Here is a 24,477-nt window from a genome sequence, read left to right on the forward strand (position 1 = left end):
TTACATTTTGGTACTGTTGAATTGAATTTTGCATTTCTTAAATCTGTATTTATCAGCAGCTGGCTATTTTCCCCCCATTTTTACTGGATTTTTTTAGTTGCAATGAAATTCACCTCGTGTCTAATAAAATTCCAACCTGTGAGAAGACATTTTCCCATCTGATACAAAATACGCTTGTGTTTCATATAAACGATGATACAGTTTTTATCTCGTTTTCATGCCTATTTTGATTTTTAAAACATATAACTATTCATGTACTAGCACCTTAAATAGCAGCCACAAGGTATTTGGGCATTTAAAAAATGGGTTCCCAAGAACTGAAATCAGGTGAGAGTGATCCACACTAAATGTCTCTGAAGGGGGGAAAAAAAAGGAGATAAAATAAAAAGGAGGAAGAAAGGAAGAAAGTAGCTGCTACAAAGCTGGGATAAAGGCATCAACAAAACGAATTTCCAAGGGAAAGCCATGCTCTCAAACAAGTCACAAAGCTCAATTACTGAGTTAGCAATAACATTGAATTTAAAAGAAGGAAGCCAGTTTGGACAGTTAGTTCAAAGCCTGTCTCTACCATGGGAACTTAAGAACTGAGATTCTGGAGTTGCATGTAGACAAAAACAGGACAAAATGACACCAGTTCCCTTTTGAAAAGCTAATAAAATATTCCTTTAATTTCTATCTGACATTTGGTTTTGATTCAGTGACATTTCTCCTTACTTATCATGGATGTTTATCATCCTGGAAAGTTTCATGTGCTTTCTCTGGCATCAGTATTTTTCTTGAGGTCAGGCTGGAAAACAGGAAACAGTCACAAAATTTAGGAGCAACTGTCGAACGGTGTTTGAATGTGTGTCCAGTGGTGACTTTGAGGTGAACAGGCTTTGATGGCCACCAGCCCTCCTACCTGCAGAGCACCAGTGGTTGCCCATGCGGTGCATGGCCCATGCTGGTCAACCCACCCTGCCAGCCAGATGGGCACATCCTGGGCTCAACTGTCCCATCCCTCTGGGCTTGATGTCTCCCTGCGTGCAGATCTGCTCTTGTGGGAGACCATGGGCCAGTGAGGACATACACAGAGTCAGAGTTTAGTCCTGCATCTCTTAATGTTGCACAAATGGTTGTAAAAATCTTTTGCCCTTTTTTATGCCAAACTCACACCTTTTTTTTTTTTTTTAAATAGCAGCATCTCTTATTTTCATCTCTCCAGTCAGAGAGCTCCTCCTGCTCTGGAGAACTGGGAATTGGTTTTCATCCTCACTGTCTTCTGTGCCAATAGTCACTGTGTTTTGCTTGCAAGGCACAGAGCCATGTAAGACTATGGGCTCAGGATGCTGTGTGTCTTCTACTGGTATTAGGAGATTTTACAGATTTGAGAAATTCTGGAAGGGGAATCACTTCTATTCATAAATTGAACTGTGGATTTGAGAGTTGAAATGTTGTCATTAAGGTCTGAAATCACCTTTGGGCTTGAGCAGTTGCCTGGGAGCGAATGGTTAACCACCTGCCTGAATGGGTGAGACGAGTTACACATCATTTTTCGTGCACTTCAAGTTGAAGAGATGTGAGACAATCCTGGTCTGAAAACTGCACAGCCACAGTAGCTGTGTCACTAATAAGCTCTGCTGAGTTGCAGAAACACAGAAGATTTGGCAATTCTGTCATTTCCCTTGACCTCTGTCTAGAGCAAGTCCCTTTTCTTTCTTTCTTTCTGTCACTTGTGACTGTTAGGTACAGAGAACAAGCCCTTCTTTTCTTTTTGTTGCCAAGTTATTAATTGATGTTCAGGAGAGGATGGGAGGAAAGAAGCTTTGTCTAGCTCTGAAAAGCACCAGATGTGCTTTTTTGAATTGAGGAGAGGAATTAATTAAAATGAGGTAATAATATTAATCTGTCGACTGCAGTTAAGATTGGCTGTAACAGGAGGGGGAGCTCTCAGCGCATCAGGCAGGGGAAAGGGGGTTGGTGGGGAGCTCAGCTCTCCCAAACCAGAGAGATGCAACAGTAATGGGGGAGGGATGCCTTGTCACCCGTTTCATGGAAATACCTGTGTGACTCTGCTGGGCTGCTGCCACACTCAGCCCGAAGACAGAAACAGGAATGAATATTCAGTGATGAATGCAGGTGGAAATGCTGACAGAAAGAATGAAGTACAAATTAAGAAGCATCGGAATTCTTAAAGTGTGTCTGTTTTGATTGCTTTTTCTGTAGATTTTTGCTATGTATTATATTGTTTAACAGAACAAAAGAAAAACAGAATACATGTTTACTGTGTACTAAGCTGTAAGTACCTTTTTCAGACATCAGTAATCATCCTTTCCAGCTGAGAAGGCAATACACTTGCAATAGAGCTCTCCAAAAAACAGCAATTGTCCTGTATTAGTGTTTCTGAAACTATCCCTTATGGAAAAGCTCTCCTGAATTTAATAAGGGTAAAAGGAACTGGGCTATATAGTAATTTCATAGAATTAAAAGAGAATTAGGAATTTAGTAGGAATTATACCTCTGCCACAGATGAGGCTGGCATTAGCTGATGTGAGGCTGTGTGCAGACCTGCCTCTGCTGTGCAAGTAAATAATCTGTGTACCTGTATGCAAGCATGATAAATCCTGATTTGCTACCAGTCTCAGAGGTGTTTGTATGCGTGTTCCTGGGCATATGTCCAGAGCACCCCAGAGCAGAGGAGTGAGGACAGCAGGATTGCAGGTGCTGGGGCCAGCTGGAGTCCACAGCAAACTCATAGTAAGAGTCACTGTACTTTGATGTTCCTTGGCAATTCATATGAGGGCTGCCAATTTCTCTAGCTTTAAAAAGTAATTTGTTAGAAAACTAGAAATGACAAGGGATCTGGGGAGGTAGTACTTATGGGAAGTCATTGTGGCATAGATGCCCAAGTAATTTTGTTCTTCTGGAATCCCCACTCTTGAGGTTTAAAAGCAAACAAACTTCGTGATATGACAACCTTTTTTTTCCTAAAGGACAAACCATTTTCCTGGGACATATAGTAGTTATTAAAAAATTTCATATTCATGGCTAATATTTTTTTTTTTCATCTTTGCCTCCATTATTGTGGCATTAGTTAGACAGCTGCTCCTTGGAATATCTGTTTGTATTGATTCCCCTGCAAGGAAATCTGCATCTCCTACCATTTCTTTTTAGATTCCCAATCTGACACACTGATGAGCTGAGCACCTGGGAGGCAAAAACTTCTTTCAGGTGCTGTGCATCCCACCAGTAGTCCCCAATACAGGCGGCACGTGGGGTATGGAATGGCTCCAGTCTGCTGGGCTCAAAAAATTGTCTGGAAAAAAAATCTCACTAAATAAGGAAGAAAAGGAAAAATGTCCTTCTCACTTTACAAACTTGAAGGGGAAAAATGTTTGTCAATATGAATTACAACCCAAATTAAGCCTCTCTGGGCACTTTTTCAGCTGCCTGTGCCAGCAGTTGAAAACCTCTCATCACTCCAGGTGTGTGAAGTATTGGGCAGGTGAAAGCCACAGCATGTGAACCTCAGTGGCTCCACTAGAGACAGTGAGCACATCCATGGCTGCTTGAGTGCAGGTTCTGGCCTTGCCAGCTTTACAGGTAAGCTAGGTTGGCTGTCACACTTATTTTCACTTGCCTTCTCTAAGACTCCTGAGTGTTTCTGATAAACTAGTGCTGTTTCTCCTGTAAATTCATGGAACTTTGGTGACATCCAGTGACAGGTTCTGCTGGAAGGTGTTTTTTCCCCCTGGAATGATGGGAGAGAAATGCTGGTACCCTGCTGATTTCTCTTAATGGGATCAGCAGATGAATTTGAACAGAGGCTGAACATCAGACTCACAAACCATATACTATTGATTGTTTTAAGGCAGTTGGGATTTGCATTAGGTTTGCTTTCCATGTTTAATGTGTAAATTGCTGTTGAAAAGGTGTTAATTAATCACAGTATAAAGGCAAGATCTTGTCTGGAAATCCATTTAAATAAGGCTCTTTGAAGAACTTTCTCTGGGCTTTTCTTCTAATTTTTCTGTCTCTTAAAGAAACTATCTGATTGTGGAAGTCAAAGCTGTAAATAGTGCCTGTTATTTTAATATTTTTTTTCAGAAAGTTGAATTAAAATTGGAGTAAAACCTCATTTTGTGGGGAAAAAAAGGAAAATCAGTGATTACATACTCTGATATTGGTATAAAATGTAGTAAAATGTGGTAGCTTAAAAAGTAGCTATTCATGGATTAAATTTTAAAAAACCAATTATTGTTTTCAACTCCTAGGGTGTAGTGTTTTTAGCTAAGTGGAATCTGAGGTTAAATGACATTGCAGGCTGGAGAAATGAATATTTAAAAACTATATTCAAGCTAAATTGCCAAATGGTTACTCTTGTATAGTAACATCCAAATCATGGCAATTGTTCTTCTGATAAACATAATTTCTATAGCATTTTCTTCAATTATTCAGTTAACCGCCAGTGCTGTTTTACCTCTTTATAATAATGCATGCTTTCTCTAAAAAAAAAAAAAAAAAAAGCAAGCAAAAAAAGAAGTTGGTTATTTCTTTGGTCAGGGCCTATTTGCTCCTTTTTTATGTGAGATTTTCAATACTCGGCAATGATGCTGAGCAAAAAAGGTCCATCCACTTCACTTGTGATGCCTTGTGCATTACCTAAAGCACAACAGAACAATGGCAGACAACAGAGCCTTTCTCCCCGCTAACAATGCAGTCACCATGACAACCAGCAGAAGAACGTTTGGCCAGGAAAAGCTGGGAGCTTGGCGGACCAGCCTAATCAAAAAATGGAATAACATGACAACAATTACACTGATGAGTGAGAGGGAAGCTACAGATGCATTCAGACACCTATGGCACTGCTGGCTGGATGCATTCAGCATTATTTTTTTGTTTTGTTTTGTTTAGTGTCTTCTGTTTTTTAAGAGCTGGTAAATAGACAAGATCGAATTGTGTAACAGAATGTCAGCGCTCTAGTTAAACTGAAAATTCCTTTTCTTTTGCTGTGCTACTTCAAGCACCCTGAAGAGGCTTTAGGAGAGATGAGGTTTTGAAGTGAAATATGTAATAGATACAATATGAGTGTCACAAGGCAACTTTATTTGGCTTTAAAAATGTAAACTTGGATTTTCAAATGCGCAGATGTAAATAAATAAGACTGGATTGTGTTATGAATAACCAGCCTCACCTTCCACTTCAATTTTAGAAAACTGGACACAAGACAAGCATTGATTAGAAGTCATGGCTTGTTTTTAAGCCAACCCCTTCTGCATATTAGTAATCACTCTAAAATTTATCATGGCATTTTGTGCAGACCTCTCTTCCAATTCCAGGGAAACCTGAACTGCAACTGTACATGTGCCACAAATCAAGCGACAGACATAACCATATACTTCTCTGAAATACCCCAAATTTAGCGTTGTGCTAATAGCCTCCTATTATAAGCTCCCAATTACATGGCAGAAGTTCTGGTATTTTCTTTATAGGAAAGGGGTGAAGACAACTTTTGCTGTTGTTGCTGACAAATGAGTCTGTGATTTCTACTGTTGAGAACAATTTGTACATTTTAGGGACAGGGATGGAGAAGAGAAGCTGCTGTTTTAAAATGCTGAAGTATTTAGGGATAGCCAGGAGGCATTTTGACAGTTTGAAAACAGCAGTGACCACAAAACCCTGGGTGTTTCTAGATGGTTTATCTGATAAAGGCATTGTAGAGCTGAGTCATTTGGCCAGTCCTTTCTATACTACTCACTGCTTCAGCCAAAACGGCCTCTATACTCTGTCATGCCTTCTTTCACGCCCTTGATGGCTCCTGAGGAAATCTTGCAGCCAACTTTAGGTATCGTATGGAATTATTAGTTATTTTATTGCATAGTTAAAATAACTACGTAAAAAATGCTTAGGCAAACCCATGCCCTTGCTTGAAGCCCTTTGAACTTGACTGATTGTATAAAGAAGCCTTCAGCCATTGCAAAAACAAAGGCCAGGGGTTCTCCTACCAGCTGCAAATCTTTGCTTGGCACAGCCATCAGTGTTCATTACTGGTCCTCCACCACATAAAATGGAGAGATTGCTGCATGCCAGCCGTGGGCCACACACAGCACACCAAACTGGGGTTTGAATACAAGCTAACAGTAAAGCTGAGCAGTGCTTTCCATGCAGTGGTCATCACACACTGGCATGATCTCCTTATGTTAGCAGTACAAGAGATTTTAGGCTGCTAACTTCTACTACTCTGCTGTTCTCTCACTAAATTCCACTCTCCCATTTGCCCACCAGATTCCAAGCATCAACTTCACATCAGAACTTGGTACTCAGCTAGAGATAGCTCCATAGAGATCCTTAACCCCATATGCTTCTTGTTTTGGGCATGTTAAAAACCCTTTGCTTCTTGCCCACTGAGATGACTGCATTTTATTCAGACACTCGTGCTGACCATCTCCTTTGTGCAGGTATCTAAAACTTACCATACCACCAAAAAGGCTTTCAGTACAGTTGAGCTCAGGCTTTTTGGAAGTAAAGTTCCCAGACCAGCAATGAGTTCATCTCTCAACATAAAAGCATTAGAGCCCATCATACATGATCATCTTGGAGCTGTAGATATCTGTGCTATAAAGAGGGACAGAGGCAAATTAGGTTAGATTGTTTGCTGGACACCATTTAGATTAAATTGAGTGGGGTGTTGGAGAATAAATCTGGGTGGTAGTGGTAAATCTTAGCAGAAACTTCAGGAGTAAGATAGAAAGGGGGAAACTGCAGAGATTAAAGAGATTATGTTGAAGACAAATTCAGGTCAGCCATACCTAGGCTGGAGACTGGGGATAGAGGACACATTAATCCACAGGATGCTAGAACAAGGCTGGGGCCATCATCAGGGTTGTACAGCAAGCTAGCATGCTTGCCTTGGCATCCTGTTGACCTTGGATCTGTCCCCTCCTCTTACACCTGTATTGTTGTCTCTGCACCTGGCTTTCTCCTGCTTGCCTATTGAGTGCTAAACACTAGAGGATCTGGGTTTTTTCTTATTTTCTCCTTTCATTTTTCTTCTTTTCATGGAAGAAAAATGCCTCCTTGCTCTTCTTCAGACTCTCCAACCCATTAAATATCTTCAGGCACCCATGAGGGGAGGCACAGAAAGAAGATACATCATAGGGAAGTGTACTTCTTTCCACTAGAAATGGGACAGCAAAGCCTCCATCTGTCTGTGCATGGTCTCTGAGGTAACTTGGACAGGCTGGTATATGCTTAGGGTGGCCTATTTAATTTAAAAATCTAAATCTTTAAGAGAACTGTAAAAGTAAAGGAAGGTGCCTGCTCAGGAGATGGGTGGCTCAGAGAAGAAGTCCCCAAGATGTGTTTGGTGGTAACAAAATTTAAAGAGAACATGAAAATATGTGCTGATATATCAAATCAGAAGAATAAGAGAGGTCTCATAAATATAAGAATTGAAGGCATGAAGAAGGAGCAAACCAGACTTAGGGTCCCCTTGCAGATCCCTGAGAAAGCAAAAGCTAAATCAGGAGCTGATAGAGGTGGCTGCAGCCATGCTGATGCTGAGTGTGGGGGGCTAACACTGTAATACATCTGCTCTTGAGGTGGAACCACTCCCTGGTCTGGTCTCCTGTTTCCCTGACAGTCCCAGTGAAGAAGGTAGTGAGGAGACAATGGGCTTTGAAGTGTGCTGTGCTGGTTCTGTGTGCCTCTTGTGCCAAAAAATAATTTTATTAGCTCTGCAGGACATTACTGATACTTTGGACTTCACACATCATTAAAGGAAAAATTACACGTAATGCTTGAAAGGCTATTTCTGGAGGAATTCTGTCAATAATGTGCAGCCAGCCCAAAAGCTTTTTGAATAATGCAGTCGCATTTTTACTTTATCCACTTGTTCTACACAGAAAAAAATTCTTACTAAAAATAGAAGGCATGGCCTATTTTTAATATAGTTGTGTTTTCAAATGTGTTTAAATTTCGTACATCTGATTATTGTTTTTTCATAGGTATGACCCATATATCAGACATCCATCAACTTTTTAAATTGTGGTGTTTCAACAGTGGTGCCCAGGTAACACAATCCCACCAAGTAGTATGTCAGTTAATATATGTGAAAACACAGTATCAAATGCTTTTGTAAGCAAAAGAAGAGAGGAGGGGAGGGGAGGTCCTGAGTAGAAGACACGAATACAGGAAGAGGGGCCAGAGCCTGGCAAAGACAGAAATAAGGAATGAGGAAGGAATATCCCCAGAAGGGTATAAAGAGGATGTTTATTACAGAGGCCTGTCTTTTGGACCTGAGTTGCCTATTTACTTCAAGTAAACAAGCACTTTTATTGCTTTCACATGTACACAACCCAACAGGTGCTCCAAAGTTAAAAAAAAAAAAAAGAGGATATATCATTTATGCACCTTGAAATGTGGTATTTGCTTCCTTTAAAGTACACTGGAAACCTTTTCATGCTACTGAGGTCAGGCTGGTACTGGTCTGTTCTAGCCCAGGGCTTTTTTTTTTCTGTTTCAGATGCAGGGGTTATGCTTGCTCTTTTTCAGTCACACAATCCCTCTCTGACTTGATAGTTTTTTATTTTAACTCCTTTCTATAGTGCTCAAAATTTCTTATGTCAGTCCTTTCAGTAGTCTGGGAAGAAGGTTATCTGGTGTACCTTCCTTGAACACATTCAGCTCTTTGAATTCTTCCACCAGCTAAGATAGAAAATTATATTCTAAACATTTCTAGATACTTTCCTCATTATTCAAGCTGCTTTTGTTCCCAGCTTCTACATAGTTATCCTAGGTGAAACCTAAGGTAAAATAATAGTTTCATTTGGGGACCATGCAGATGTTACTTTGAACCTCATTCTCTTTTCTTTATTTTTTCTTCCCTTTTTATTCTTTAGAACAGAGAACATTTTGATAGGAAAACACTGAGTAAAACCCTGACTTTGGTTTTCCCATTACTTCAAAATAATGAAAATGTTTGCTTTCTCTTTCATATATTATAAATAAGAGGTTTTCTGAATATGCTTCTTCATCACGTCTGATTTTACTGAGCATTTTTAACAAAGTGGGTTTTTTTTAGCAGAGTGTAATCTTTAAATTGCTGTGGAGGCTTGTGGGGTTCAAAGATCTCATTTCTTTTAAATTTCTCTTTCCCTGGTATTTAGAAATCATGATAACTAAGAACTTTTGTGAACTCCAGAAGAAACATTTGGTTTAAGTTAGAAATAGAAGGTTGATAGGTGTGTTAGTGAAACAAATAGTTATGTTTACACAGTATATTTATTCTTTCACTTGAATTTTTCCTTCCTGCTTCTTGTGTTTATTCTTTCCATATAGTAGCCATATTCTGATCTGAGTTGCATTTCTGGTCTTATGATGTTTGACTTTCCCATCCATAATTAATATTACTCTAATAATCTTCAGGAATTAATGTATTAGCCTTCACCACAAGATGTTCAAGGTTATTTTTATGCCCTAGTACAGTTTTAGCAAGAGAGCAGTCTGTACCCAGAGCTACTTGGAGAACAGCAAAGGTCTTTCTTCTCCCCACTCTATTCCTCTCTGTTCTCTGTCCTCCACTGACAGCATAATGACCCAGGGAGGATTTTCTTCTTTTGTACTGTCCCATGCCATTTCCATTATTACGACAAAAATGCAGGGAGAACTCAACAAACTGCAGCTGGCAAGGGTATTTGCAGACATCTGGAGCAAAGTATAAGTTTCTGTTCATCCATGGATAGTTGGTTGAATTTGCATTGCATTTTCAGTGTTCGGTTGTTTGGGTTTTTTTAACGTTATCCCACTCTTACATTTTCTCCTTGTCCTGTCCTGATCACCCATCTTCTCTTCCTTGTTCAAGGCTCCTCACTTTTCTTTCCACTGAGCCTGTTGTAACTAACGTGCCCATAAATAAAACAGTGTTCCTTGCAGCCTGACCCAGACATCTAGCTGAAATAAAATCCAAGGCAGCCTTACCTAAGGATTTTTTTCTGTGTAAACAGCTGAGAGATCTCTGTTATGAATGGATGGCAGAAAAGCAGCACAACAACAGTTTCAAAGTTTTGAGTTGTATCTAGAAGTGAATAAACTTTCTGGAGAAAAAACAAGACAATAGTCTTAAGTAGCACAAGGAAAGCTGGCAAACAAATCAGCCCTGAATCTGAGAAGTGGTTGAAACACTACAGTAAGAATAAGGCCAGAAACTTTATACAGACTTTTTTTTTTTCCCCTCTAAGTATAAAGGGAGAAAATGGGTGATTTTCAGCTCAGACAGAGTAGTACCAACAGAAACAGTTGCTCCTCCAGGGACTAGAGGCAGCAAGTTGCACACTTCCTTGAAAAGACAGCAGCAGGAGTGGTTCCTCCAACAGCTGCTCTGAACAGAGGAGTGGGCTCCCTAGGGGGGTGTTGCTGGACCAGCAGAGGTGAGCTCTGAGCTGTGGGGAAGTTAAAAGTCAGAGCAGAACACAGTCCTGAGATTTCTCTCAGCAGCACCAAGTAAATATTGCACCATAAAAAGGATCAGCTCAAGTCACAAGGGTGATGCTGTGGTCCCCAGGACCACGGTGTGAGTCTCCAGGCTTGGTGAGTTTCTGGTAGGAGAAGCTCAGCAGGTAGGCTGGGCCTTCAGTAAGGAACAGCCTAGCTCACATCTTCAGGTGGAAAGAGGTATGTGAGATAAAGATTTTGGCCAGCAGTTATTTCAGTTCTAGTCCTAATTCCAGTGAAGTGTGTATATGTGATGGCCACAGCCGTAAATCTGCTGGGGTTTTTTTGAGGGATACATGGGTCCAGTGATTCTGGAACAGATCTTGGTTGTTTTAGACATTATAGGGCTTTACTTGAATAATAGCAGAGCAGAAACTGCTTTCTTCCCTCTTAGTTCATCCAAGATCTTCTAATCCATCTTCAGTCCTCACTGCCTCAGTAAAAGCTCACATGATTTCTGCTTGACCAAATCTTGGAAAACTGCATTATTGCCGTTTTTCTGCCATTAGCAATTGCCTCCTCCTTCAGCTCCAGCAGCTGTCATTTACCTAAGTCTCTAGTAATTCACAAGAATTGTTCTCAGACAGACTTTTCATTGAGGTCTCACAAAGTTTTTTGTCAGCCCCTTTTGCTTCTCTCTCACAGACAGGTGTTCATTCTCCTGACCGACATTAAAGATACTCCCATCACACCTGCCTGCACACTGCCGTGGCTAATAATGCTAGAAAGGAGTGAGTCAGTGTCACCACAAAGCAGGTGACATACACACTCCTTCTAAGCAGTATGTGGTCATTGTCTGAAGGAATAAAACAAACCAACCAACCAAAACAAACAAAACAACCCCTCCCCCCCCCCTTCTTTTTGTAGAATCTAACAATTGGTTAATGTCTTGGCAACAACAGGCAAAATTTGGAGTTTTCTCTGTTTTCATTGAAATAAATAACAAAATGCACTGAGAACAAGGGTTTTAAATCAGGCTCTTACAGAAGATATCTCTTTATTCAGTGCAGAACGGGGGATATTTCTCTCCAAAAGGTATAAAACCTTAAATAAAATCTCACATAACAAAAGAGTGATTTTAACTCCGAATTGTTTTCCAGTATCTGGCTATAGAGACATATAGTCACTGCATTCTTAAATTGGAGTTAAAAAAGATAGATAAAGAAGTAATATCTAAATGGATATCAATGGAAAATGGGATTATTTAAGGAGACTCATCTCCTAGGTGGATAAAAATAAGATATTCAGGTAATTTTCAAAATGCAAAGCTATCTTATACAATGGAGGCAGCTAAAAAGTACCATTTGCTAGCCTGCAGAGAATGATTTGTAGTCATCAGGATCCTGCAGGTAATTGAGGATATCTGCATCAGCATATTCTGCATTACTGCAAGAATATTATTGTAATGAAGCAGTGCGAATGTACGACTGTAATTGCCCTCTAGTGCGCAGCCCTGGAACTGATCCCAGCTGTGGCATAGGACTGCACTGCTCACGAAAGGAAAAAGATCCTGAAAAAAGTCTGAAATGGGGGGAGACAAAACCAAACCCTAGCAGTGTCAGGAAGCTCTGAGTGAGCATGGATGTGCTAAGGGAGGGAATCCAGCCAGAGTGCACCAAAACTGTCCTGTCGTCTGAACCGACGCACGGTAAGGGGGCATGACTGGCTTCAAAACCTCAAGGCTCCTCCAAACCCAAATGCTAACCCAGACATGGCCATTAGGAGCCTAGATAACCACGGGCCTCTTGCTCTTTATCACTCCCAGTTGTTTGCGCAGGGTCATGTTTCATGGGAGGCTCAGGATGCGGTTCCATAACACTTCAGTAAAATCTGATATTTCTGTTAGTGCTGACAAAAAATTAAACGTTCTGAAAGTGCTAATTCTTTCCTCAGATGGGCAAGAGAATCAGTCCTGTATTCATGCAAATCACAAGCAAAATCCTCTCTGTGCTAGTAAGCAAACCTTGAATGGAAGTTCACAAGTGAGTTCATTCCCCCAGACTCCGTGTTGGATATTTTCTTTGTGTTACTTCTCACTACATAAAATTTAATGACATTGCAGAGCGCAATATCTTGACTCTTTATGTGAATGATTTATTTGACAACTTGTCTAGTTCACATACATGTCTCATTAGCAATTTGTTCACAGATATGAGCCCTCTGTTGATCCTGTTACTGTGTCTGGTGTTCTAGTTAATGTGTCTCACTACATTTCCCTATAACAACCTGGGTTTAAGTTGAATATTGTTGAGGTCTTTCCAGTATAGAATGAAGTCTGGATTCCTGCAAGTCAGAGGCAAAATTCCTACAGACTTTCACAGAATTTTGGCCATATAAATTTCTTCATACATCACCTCTTCACTATTTGTCCTTATCTAAGACCTCATCAAAGTTTTAAATCTACCAAAGCTGTATCTGAGGTTTGCACCCTTATTATTAAGATCTACATATTTTTCAGTCATCAACTTAAAAGAAAATAGTCCATTTCTGCAGATCATCTTCCTGTTTTTCTCACCATTGTCCTTCCTTTCAGAAATAGAAAATACATTTCCAGTGCCGTAGACCCTTACCACAACAGCATCTAAGAAATGGCCTCTGTGACCAGACATTTGCAGCAAAATTGTGTTGCTACATTTAAATTGCCAAGACTCAGTAGCCAGCAAGTTAATAGAGTTCTATTATAGTTGTGATACATGAACTCCACATTGTTATGGTAATGACATTTTTCTTTCTTCCCTTTGAAGTAGCAGAGTAAATACAAAGAATATCATGTTGGTCTTGGAATGGTAACTCCTTTACCTTCACTCAGCATAACTGTGCAGTAAACAGAATTGCATATGAAAAAATTAAAACATCATATGGCTCATTCAGTGTTCCTGATAACTTAACGAAGGTCAAAGCTAAAGCAAAGCATCTGTAAGCATTGAGTTCAAAATACGTGAAGGGAAGTATAAATAATACTTTACCTGGCCATTAGCCATGACATCCAGGAAGCTGGTCTTCTAATCCAAGGATGGCCTTGGGGCAGGATCCAGATCAGCACAACTGTGCTCTAAAAGCATCATGGTGGTTTACAGTGGTAGTAAAAATATAATATTGTTTCTTCATATAGTCATCATAAAATATTACAGCTGACCAGATGGTGGAGCAATTACATTTCCATAGTTCTAAATGGCTATTTAGCTTATCCACTCATGAACTGTTAATTAAAATTGGAAAAGATATAATTTACCTTCAAAGGGAAGTCATAACTAAAGAGGACGTGCTTAAACCAAGACTCAGAAATGTTATTAAACCAGAGTTGCATTTCCTTCACCTCCCCACATAAACTAATAATCAACAAACAAAAAAGTCTTTGACAATAGGGCAGTGACATAAACAGATGAAAGGCAGGAAACTCAGGGAGCTGAGCAGTGCTGAGACCATGTGTGCAACCCATCAGTTGTTTGCTGTAAAAGATCTGAACCCCTCCAACTGTGTGGGTAAACACATGCTGCCCTGAGGATCCCTCATACACAGAAGGATGGGCTGCTGCATAAAAGCAACCCCCTTCTCCAGACCCAGAGACCACTGACACACCACCCTGTGTGTCAGGTCACGTTTGTCTTAATTCAGCTGCAATGCAGACAGTTTGTGGGTTCAGCTTTATGCAATAGCTAATCCATGAGCTATTAAATTCTGTTACAAGCTAGGATTTAATTTAGCCAAGCAGTTATATGATTCAAAATCCTTGTCTATTAGGTTAATGATATATTCCTATTTTGTAATAAAGTGAATTTTTGTCGTTGCCTTGATACAGGTGCACTGGAGCTAATTCATTAACAAACAAAGGAGTCTTAGGGCTGAAGTGAATAAGGCAGGGAAGGTTTTAAGGAAGAAGCAATATTTTTTATTGGACAATCTAAGTTTAATGGAAAAAGAACAGAAAACATTTCTTTGCTACTAAGACAAGAGCAGAGAAGGGTTTGATGTAACTTAATGCATTTTCTTTAAACCTTTCTCTTCAGTTAATTCAACTTCCTGAGTGTGTCTCTGTGGGGGCTAACTGAAGGCTCCGGGAGACAGAACTGCAAAGTTCCTGCCCAGCCCCCAGATGAAGGCATTTGAGTCTCAGCCCTTCTCCAGTATCACTGTTTTGAAGGGGTAAGGCACAGGTTCCCCACCATCTCCCTCCCACAGCCACAGTCTGCCCTGTGGTTCCAGAGGGTAACGAGGATGTACATGCTCGCTGCTGTAGTCTGTTCTGTGCCCTCTGTCCCTTTTCCCTCTCCTGGTGAATCATGATCCTATTTTTTCTGAAGAGCTGCAACTGCCCTAAGCTTGTTTGGGCTTCTCTCTTCCCATGGACCAGGAAAGCACAGCCTGCTTTTATTGTCCATTAATTTAAAAATACCCAAAGCCTGAACAAGAAAATGGAAAGAAAAAAAAGCGAGTAAGGGAGACGTATGTCTCACCCACCATACAATGACTTCAGGCACCAGAAGAGCTCTGTAGTTAACATGACCCTGGGTAACCTGGGTTTGTTGAGACAAAGCAGACTTCAGTAAGTGGAGTTTGAGATGTCATTTGAACACAATTAACATACTAAATGATTTTATAGTTTACCTACCGGGGTTGTTCAGGACACATTGTTGATGATTTCTATTCATCTGATTTGTCAGTTATTTTTAAATCTTCCTCCTGTTAAATGTAAAATATTTGTGAGAGCTACAGAAGGGACCCAGACACACCCCACAATAACTGGAACACTGATGTTTAGGAGGAATCATCCAAGTTTATAATTCAAACTTTTTCTTCTTCAAAGGATTTCTGAAATGTCTCAAAGTAACCTACAACAGTGCTTTAAAATATATGAAATTATATGTTAGAAATAGTATTCCTATCCATTATGGAATATCTCTAACTTTAAATTCTCTCTTATAAAGACCACCCTTTAAGTCTTGTCCCCTCCTTCCAATGGGAAGTTCACAACTTTGTGCTTGCCCTTGCTCCAGACCCCCAGGCTCTGCTGCACCATCACTCTCACTCATGGAGCAGCATTCCTGTGCCTGGCTGAAGGGGAGATGGCAGCATGGCTCTTCTAAGTCCAGTGAGCAAGAACAGTGCTTTTTTAGAGGACAGGAAAGGTACTTGACTCCCTGGGCAATCTCCAAGGTAGTCATTGTAAGAAAATAAAATGGCAAATGATCAGGAAAGGCAACTTTGTTTTTTCCTTGCTGTGGCAATTTCTGAATCCAGACCCAGAGGAAGAGCTCCTCTTCACAGTTCCTGGCTCCTCAGCTAGAACCTCACTAAGGTTATTTCCTGATGATTCCTTGGACTTCCTTTGTCATTTCCTGGCTCCTGTATCCCCTCCATTTAATGCTGTGGCTGTTCCATAAAAGTATCTCAGGTAGTTTAAACTCTGCTGTGGATGGCAGTACAAGCATGTGGCATACCAAGCACCCACATTCCTGTCCAAAATCCTGTATAGTTTTGTACAGCCTGCCCTTAATCTGTTTTTACCTCCATGGCTTCACTCCTCCATTCATTAAAGGTAGCACATAATGTAGATATTAAGATCTGAACTTCTTAAAAGCATTAGAAGGCACATGCTTTCAATGAAAAATAAGGGACAAAAGCAGAACTAGCTGGTGCCTCTTTTTTTGAGCCCTGTCTGTAATAGTCCACTAAAAAAAAAGAGTCTGAGTTCCAAGAGCAAAGCCAGCTCAAGCCTTGACACCAAGGAAGGACAAGTGATTTGGTTTCTATTTTTAACACTTTGTTTATAGTGAGAAACAAGTGTATTTGGTCTAGCTGTTTATTACAGAAAACACATCTTTAAGTGGAAACTATACAAAACATACTAGTACTCAAAAGTCTCAAATTTAGAACTATGGTTAGCATAGGACAAAAATTCTTAAGTGGCACAAATTACATGTATCAGCCTCACTTTTCCTCATCCAAGTTACTTCACAGTGAATTACTTCAGGAAGAGTTTGATAGACATTTTTTGTTCAGTAGTTTTTGCTCTCATTTGGTATTTAGTGAAGTAGGGTATCCACATGACTGTGTGTGCTTTGAAGAGAACAACTGAAACCACTGTATTGAGAGTCTGTGGGTATGACCTTTCGCAATGTGTTAACAGTTCCACTTGCAGACTATTTGCAGGAATCAGTTTTGCTTTCCTTCACTTCAAAGCTGGATGCTGAATAATATGACTCTTCAATTCTTCTGACTGGTTTTTCTGTTCACTGGAGATTGACTCATTTCCTGTATTTGAATAAGATAGTAAAAGTGGATATAAAATATTCTTTTGCAATTGTAATCAGAATAGCTCTCAGTGCTGATATTAATAGTGAATTCTAAGACTCTGCCTGATAGCAGCTGAGTTTTTGGTTTTATGGGCTAGATTCTGCTCTCATTTATTTAATTGTAAACCCAGAGTAACTCCCAGAAGTCAAAAGACTGAATTTCTGCAAAGATAGCAGAGGTCTGCCTCTGGCTATGTTTCTTCTGTGGTGGGGGGCTGACCTCATCAATCTGGATATATGAATCAGTGCACAGAAGAATCAAACATTCCCTAAACTGAAAATTCTGCCTTTTGGATTCATTTCTGTAAAGAGATCCATTACTTGACTGCTGTTCTGACTCGGGTAGACCTTATTTAAACTCTATCACCTCTATCAGTTTTACCTGTCATTTTTTTCACTACAGTCTATACAATGTTCTCCAAAACACCGAAGCATGAAAACTTGCAGAATTCAAAACAGAAGTAAAAAAACAAGAGGAAGAAATAGGTATATTTTATCGGTGTGGCATGTGGCTCTTAGTACTTTGAAGGAGAGGCTGTTGAGCAAGAGCTCTTTTGGAATGCAGTTTGTTAATTCTTGATTTTGCCAGCTGCTCTGTTGCTTCACAGACTTTGCAGAAGTGTGTTCATATCAATGTGTGCATCTTTGAAGCAGTGTGGGAGTATCTCACACTGAATCATGTTTTGTTGGTTAGACTTCAGAGGCTGAACTGCAGAGTATAATTTAAATTTATCACTTTCGTTAATTCTAGTCAGAAGAGTTCCTTTGGCACACCTGCCCTAAGCATACGGGGAAAAAAAGTCAAACCAGTAACACACTGGAATTTCATGATCATCCCATGCCAGTGGTTTCCTCTTTTGATACAAAGATCTATCGTGGCATCTTCAGCTTAAAGAAGGAAGAGAAAACACAAGTCTGTCTCTGCTTGGACCAAGGCAAGTAGAGGAGAGCAATCTCTGCCTGAAGGCCGGGTCAACCACTGCAGTGCACATTTGTAGTTACCCTTTGGTCTCAGAGAAGTTAAGCATTAAATACAGGGCTTCACATTTCTATATCACTGTCCCAATTCTGTGACAACTCAAGGATACCTTTGGTGTCTCTTTTGTGGGCTAAAGTATGTGAGTTACACTGGTGGTCTGCTTGTTTTCTAGTATGTATGTTCCCCATGTTTCAAAGATTGCCACTTCACATTGTGAACTGACCTTCTAGGAGAGACAGGGATGAAAAAAAAACCCAAATTAAACAAGTTACTAGAAATCTTACTACTTAATACATTAAAGCTGGCACTTAAGTAACTTCCCTTATCTCAGTATCTTACCCAGACATATGTTAAGAATATCATTGGTCTTTTTAAGGTTCCTAGGGATGCAAGAACATTCTGCAAGCTCCTGTTTGGTCTCAGTGGTCTGAAGTAACTACAGGAATTATGGTTTAGATGCAGTTCAGCTTTCTTCTGTACTCCTGGGTATCAGAGTTGAGCAGATTTGAAGCATGGCTACAGTCTGTTTGCTCAAGCTTGATTTGGAAGCAATGCCATGCAAAGTCTGCATGTGTTTAACCTGGTGCTGTGACCAGATCCAAATCATATCAGTCCTGTGTTTAGACCAACAGGACAGACACGGTAGTTTAGACTCAGGTCTCATGTCCAAGGTTTTGCACATCCTACCCCTGGAGTCTGCATGCCCAGAGGATTTCAGAAATCTTCATGAGAGAACAAGTTTAAGGGAAAATGGAAAAATATTCTGATTATATGGGACAAGATTTACAAAGGTTATCTTTGATTAAGTTTTGGGCCAGACATAGATGTCAAATCATAGGAAAGACATTTATGGGATTCAGATTCACAGAGGCTCCTACAAGGTGACAGAGAGATGAGGCTTTCTGTGTACTCAGTAGACCAATGATATGCCACTGCCACAGTCAGATGCCTTCTGAGAGAAAGGAGGGAAAAGGCAATTTCATGTTGAGATGCTGTAGGAGAGTCCACAAAGGTCAGGTATGTTCCAGGTTGACATGCTTCAGTCAGTGTGGATGACATACAAACTTCATGCCGACTCAGTTTCTCAGCTGGGTAGCTGGCTCCTGGGCCTTCTGGATGATCCTGAGAGTGCTGTTGGCAAGACCAAGGCCAGTGTGACTGCCTAAAATCCTTAGCCCAGTGCTAGCCCCCACTGCCTGCTCTTACAGTCATAACAGCCACCATTCATCTGGCTGAAAGCCCTGCTCCTTTTTGGGAGGAATTCTGCCTGGAACAATGAATATGCATGACACATGCCAAATAATAATGAACTACTTGATTACCTAAATGGAACTGTGGGAAGTAGGGCTGATGGACCTAGCTGAATGTCAGATCATTATTAAAGCTGGGTTTAAAAATGACACCGTTTCAGCGTGTCATCTCTTGGCACACTGCCTGTTCAGAGGACCCTTGCAAGGGATCTCACTGGGGGCTGCTGTAGTTTGGAGAGCTGTCAATTCATGTGAGGAGGTGTACAAGGCAGAACTATTTTATTAATGGAGTGCTTGGCTCTTCTGGATGCTGTGGGAGAACAAGGAGGCTTCGCCAGTGCTCTTCTCACCTTGTGTGAGACGGGGCAATTGGAATTGGTCCAGTGCTGGCACGAGTTTGTTGTCATGGCAGAGAACAGTTAATGTGACGCTTTGCAATATGTCTTGAGGGAATGGGGAACTTCTTGTCCAAGAAGAAGTGGTTTTAATGTGGTTTTTAGATGTCATATATGGATATAAAATAAAACTTGATGCAGGAAAAATTTGCATGCTAAAGTAAGTTTGGCACATACAACAGAACGCACCAATGGACATCATCTTACATGGAGTAAATCAGGTGTAGCCATTTTTTAATGATATTTGTCTCCTTTGGTCTTGACTGTGAATGCAGTTATATTTCCAAATATGTACTTGCTGATGTTTTCATTTCTTCAGTGCTGATGACATAAAAGATCTTCGCACTGGGTATGCTGTTTGCTGAGGAAAATTCCACTTGAACTCCAGAGGAATCTGAAGAATTCTGACAGAAAGTTTGAGGGGGCAGGATTTTACTTTGCACTCTCTCTTGACTTCGGTCTGCTCCCTTTGAAAACAGCCATAAAGCTAACATTGATTTAAATGGATGTGTAAGTAAATTGATCCTGATTGTTTTGGGAAGCCTTGCCCTGAAAATTCTGAACTACTGATTTTATTTCTACTCTTACACTGTGCCTTAAAATTCAAAAAGAAAGACCTGCTTTCTTAGATTCTCATTAATATGAATTAAACTCATTTATTATAATCTTTTTAATGAGTGGTGTTGCTTCCCTTAGATTTGTAAAGACTGGAGAAAGTAATCCTTTCGAGAGATTGCACCCAGCAAAGAGAAAGGAAACACTGTGTTAGTGTTGGAACAACTTTTTAAAACATTTTTGAACAGGTCTTGATAGTTAATTTTATGTGCATTTTAAAAAGTAATACAGAAATAGACACAACATTAGTTTAACATAACAATTTGAATTAAATGTTTAAATTATTTAGATAAATACTTTTTAACCAAAATTTTTTTTCTGCCTGAAAATTCATCTGTTGGATAAATTAAAAAATTTTTGCCATCTGTTTGAATCACATTTTGGAATTTCCTGAAAAATAGAAAATGATGTTGCTAATAGTTGTAATATGTGGGAGATGTTTTGCTTAGCATTGCAGAATGAAAGAGTTGTTATATTTGCAGAGCTGTACCCTAACAGGTTTTGTTATAACATAGCCAAATACAAGGTATTTTCACCCTCTGGAAGGAGGAATGTTGCTCTTGTTTTTAAGGAAGGGACATATATTTTGGAGAAAAGGGTTGATATAATTGGAGCTAAAATAATTGAGCTCTTAGTGAGGGAGTTTGCAGCTGGGAAGTTTTTGGATGGATCAATGGGGAAAAACTAAGTAGAAGGTGGAGCCCTGATGTTAAGCATTAGTGACATTGCTACTGAAAGAAGAGGAGGTTTTTTAATCTATTTGCCCTTGAAAAAGAGCCTGTGGTTGAAAGGAGTCACAAAAAACAAATCTGTGAAATCTGCCTACATTAAGAAAGCCTGTCTGATGCAAGAGTGTAAAGAGGTACCATCTTTTCCAGTTTACCAGAAGAAGATGAAGACCAGGCATGACTATGGTCTGTAATTTCTACAGAGAAATGATTTCTGATAGCCCAGGGCTCTTGAACTTTGCAGACCAAGGCACAAGTAGGTAGGAAAAAATTCAGATTAAAAATAAGGTGGTTTTATGATAATGCTAATTAACTTTCAGAACAACATGCCAAGAGATCGAGTAGATTTTCTGTGAAATCTCTAAACAGGAGATTCTCTAAAACAATCCACAGGAATTACCAGATGGAAACCTCTGTCCACAGTTGACAGTAGAATTATCTGGTTAATGCAGATATCATGCTTTAATATTCAGTCTTTGATTATATTCTTTCAGGATTGATCTTTAAAAGGCTCAGGCCTTTAAAATTAAACTAAATCAAAAGATAGTGTAGCTGAAGGGATCTGACATAAAATGGGTATTGTACATAAGGCAGAGCCACAAGGGCTGGGGCTGGGGAGAGAAAGTGGAGAATTTGTGAATTAAGATCAGGCAGCCAACCTGCTTATCTTTGCTGAGGTTTTTTAAATCTATAGATTCCAAACAGAACGGATTGTATTTATATAGATGTATAGAAAGAGGCTTTTGCTCTGAACAGCTCCTAATGCAGTTGAAAACCATGTATTGATTACTTAAAGAAAGTTAAAATAAAAGCAATTTTCCCCCCATTTCCACACATTGCAGCTTTTGGCCTATCCACTCATAGCTAAAAAAGCATTCTTTCCTGATAATCAAGCTTCAGCTGTCTGAATTTCAGGCCGAGCCTCTCATCTTGAGCTTTGCTGAAGAGCTTCTTTAATTAACCATTATACCACAGATGTTATTGATTTTTTTTTTATTTTTTTTTCAAATCTGGTTGAAACATCATTGTGCTGGATCGTCGCCAAGACGAAGGCCTGAATTTTTTGTGCACTGCTTTTACTCCTTCCGCATACCTTATTAGTCTCCACGTCTGTTAAGTGCAACCCTTAGTATTGACTCAGAAAATATAGCATTGATTTTTAGCCTTGCAGCCGTGATCTAAGGGCTCCTAATTTGGAATGTGGAAACCAGAGTTCAGCGAGAAGCTGTATTACTGTACACTTCCTACAAGTAAGACCTTTCACTCTCTTTACCTTTTTTTTGCCAGACTTTTGATGTGGTTTAAAGTTCTTGGAATTGTTTTTTTCAAGAGGAATAGAGCAACGTTTCCAAGACGTGTGCTTACATGTGTGTAAATAAACATATGTTTATATATATAAAAAAAAAAGAGTAAATAAAAGGTCTGATCTGTAAAGATGCTGATCACCACACTTTATAATGAATTCAGATGGGTTGTGGCAGCTTAGTTCCTTTCCAAACCTGTTTGCTCACCTTCACCTGCCTAAGCATAATTCTGCGAGAGAAATTTTGCTGCGCAGATTTCAATATTTTGGTGACATTATTTTAAATGTGACTGTATTTTTTTTTCTTTTAGTCTGGCATTGGGATACTCCTGTCAGTTATTACAATTGTAACATCGTTGGTCGATCTAATTCTTGAATTTAAGGGCTCGGTTAAATCATTGCTGGGGGGGAGGGTTTATGCTTTAGCTTGGGGGAGAAGCTATGTCCAAGCCTTGAGTAATCTCAGCCGACCTAACAACAGCACATTCCTTTCAAAATACGTCTTCCTCTGATGGTGAATTCAAGAACTAAAAGTACGACAATAGGTTCCTAAATTGTGATAAGATTTCTCTGAGTTTAGTGATACGTTATTTAAACATAATTTGAAGCTTTTAAAATACTGTAATGGCACCTCTTGACCTTTCCAAAATCACATGGAGCGAGAGATGGTGAAAAATGTTTATTTACTCTGCATTAGAAGCTAAATCCCTGTTCCTTCTTAGAACCGGTAGTTCTTTTATGCGGGGTAACTCATGCATGACACTTCCATTCTTCAAACAAGAGCTAGACAGTCCTACTTGAACTGCAGAAACAATGACCTGCAGTCTATCCTATGCCTGAGTGATAAACAACAATGCAGACCTCTTGACAAGCTCTGGCATCAAGCGTGGAGTCTTGCAGCTCAACATGTCTGCTGAACAGAAGTTAGAAAAAGAAAAGATCATCTTGTAAACAATTAATTAATGTTTGTCATGAATTATCATTTTTACTTCCTTCTCAAGAGGCTCAAAGGGAATAAAAAGGCATTTTTGCAGGTGGTGGCATTCAAAGTAAGGGCAATCAAATGTTTGAGAGCAGTGGCACAGCACTTTGAGTCTCTAAGGGTGAATGGTGCTAGGATTAGAGCACAGCAGGGGGTTGAGGGTTTCAGGTGTGAAGCTTAATGTTTGTGATCAGCAAAAAAAAGTCTTGAATTTATCTAAACTGCTCTTCTGCTAACAGTACTTCTAGCACATAAATGTTCTGAAAGTGACAAGTGTTCTCATTGCTCTTCTAATGCAAACATGATCTGCATTTGAAAGATGCATCCCTTTTGCCTAAATTAGAATGTGCATCACAAAGAGCGTAAGATGATGACCCAAAACCAGTTCTTTACACACACACACACACACACACACACACACACACAGAGTCTCTTTCTCTCTCTCTTTTACCTCCCCCCCCAGCCCCCCCTTCAATTCAAGATACAGCCACCAAAATGCAAACTTCCACTCCTTTTTACACAGCTACAAGAGCTGCCACTCTGTCCATTATTCCGCCTGCACCGCAGGTTTGTAATTAGGATGCTTTACCACCGGTGCTTCAGTTCTTATCTAGCATCATTCACACAGAGTTTCGTGTCTTTGCAGCGCTGTGCCGAGCAGCTCAATTTTATTTCGGTCAAGCAGTTTTCAGGGATTTTATGCTGTGACATCCTAACGCATGCACACTCTTACCTCCTCCTCCTGCTCATATTGCTGAGCACCACAGAGAAGATAGCATGATAGGAGTCCTAACAATAAGTTAAAGCTATTCTGAGGATATTAGTGGGTTTAGGACTTGTGTAGGACATTTGCAAACCCTGGGGGGGAAAAAAAGGTCTCAATAAATAAGACTAATAAATGTATTGTACAGATTATTTTCTGTCCCTCCTGCCTTTTTGGAAAATCTTTTTCCTCTATTTAACAGTAAATAAAATCTCTGTAAGCAAATGGAAGAATCTGTCCCAAAAAGAAAAAGCACTGGGCAACATCAGGTAGAAATGAAAGCAGCAAACAATAAAAGCCCTCAAATTTATGTAAAAATGTAGGAAAACCTTCATGGATCCTCTATTTTTGTTTCAGATGTTTACATGATGCAATATGCTGCTACAATTCGATATCCAGAGGGAGTTTGCTGCCTTTTAGAATTTGAGATCTATTGAGGCAGACTGCACTGTAAACATAACGGTAACTACATATATATAGATATATATATATATATATAATCTTACACCTTAATTGAAAACTCAGAAGAGAGGGTGTTGTCTAATTATTTGCTTTACAGTCCTAAGATGGCCCTGGAAGGTCAGGTGAATAACTTCAGCTTTCAGTTCATAAGCTTGTCTATTTGTAAAATAATATTTTTAATTAGTATAGAAGCCAATTGTCTGGGGATTTTGATCTTTGTCTTTAATGAATAAAATA

Source organism: Corvus kubaryi, unplaced genomic scaffold (genome assembly GCF_017639235.1).
Source record: "Corvus kubaryi isolate FWS band 111438036 unplaced genomic scaffold, C.kubaryi_AGA036_p1.0 66, whole genome shotgun sequence".
Taxonomy (NCBI): Eukaryota; Metazoa; Chordata; class Aves; order Passeriformes; family Corvidae; genus Corvus; species Corvus kubaryi.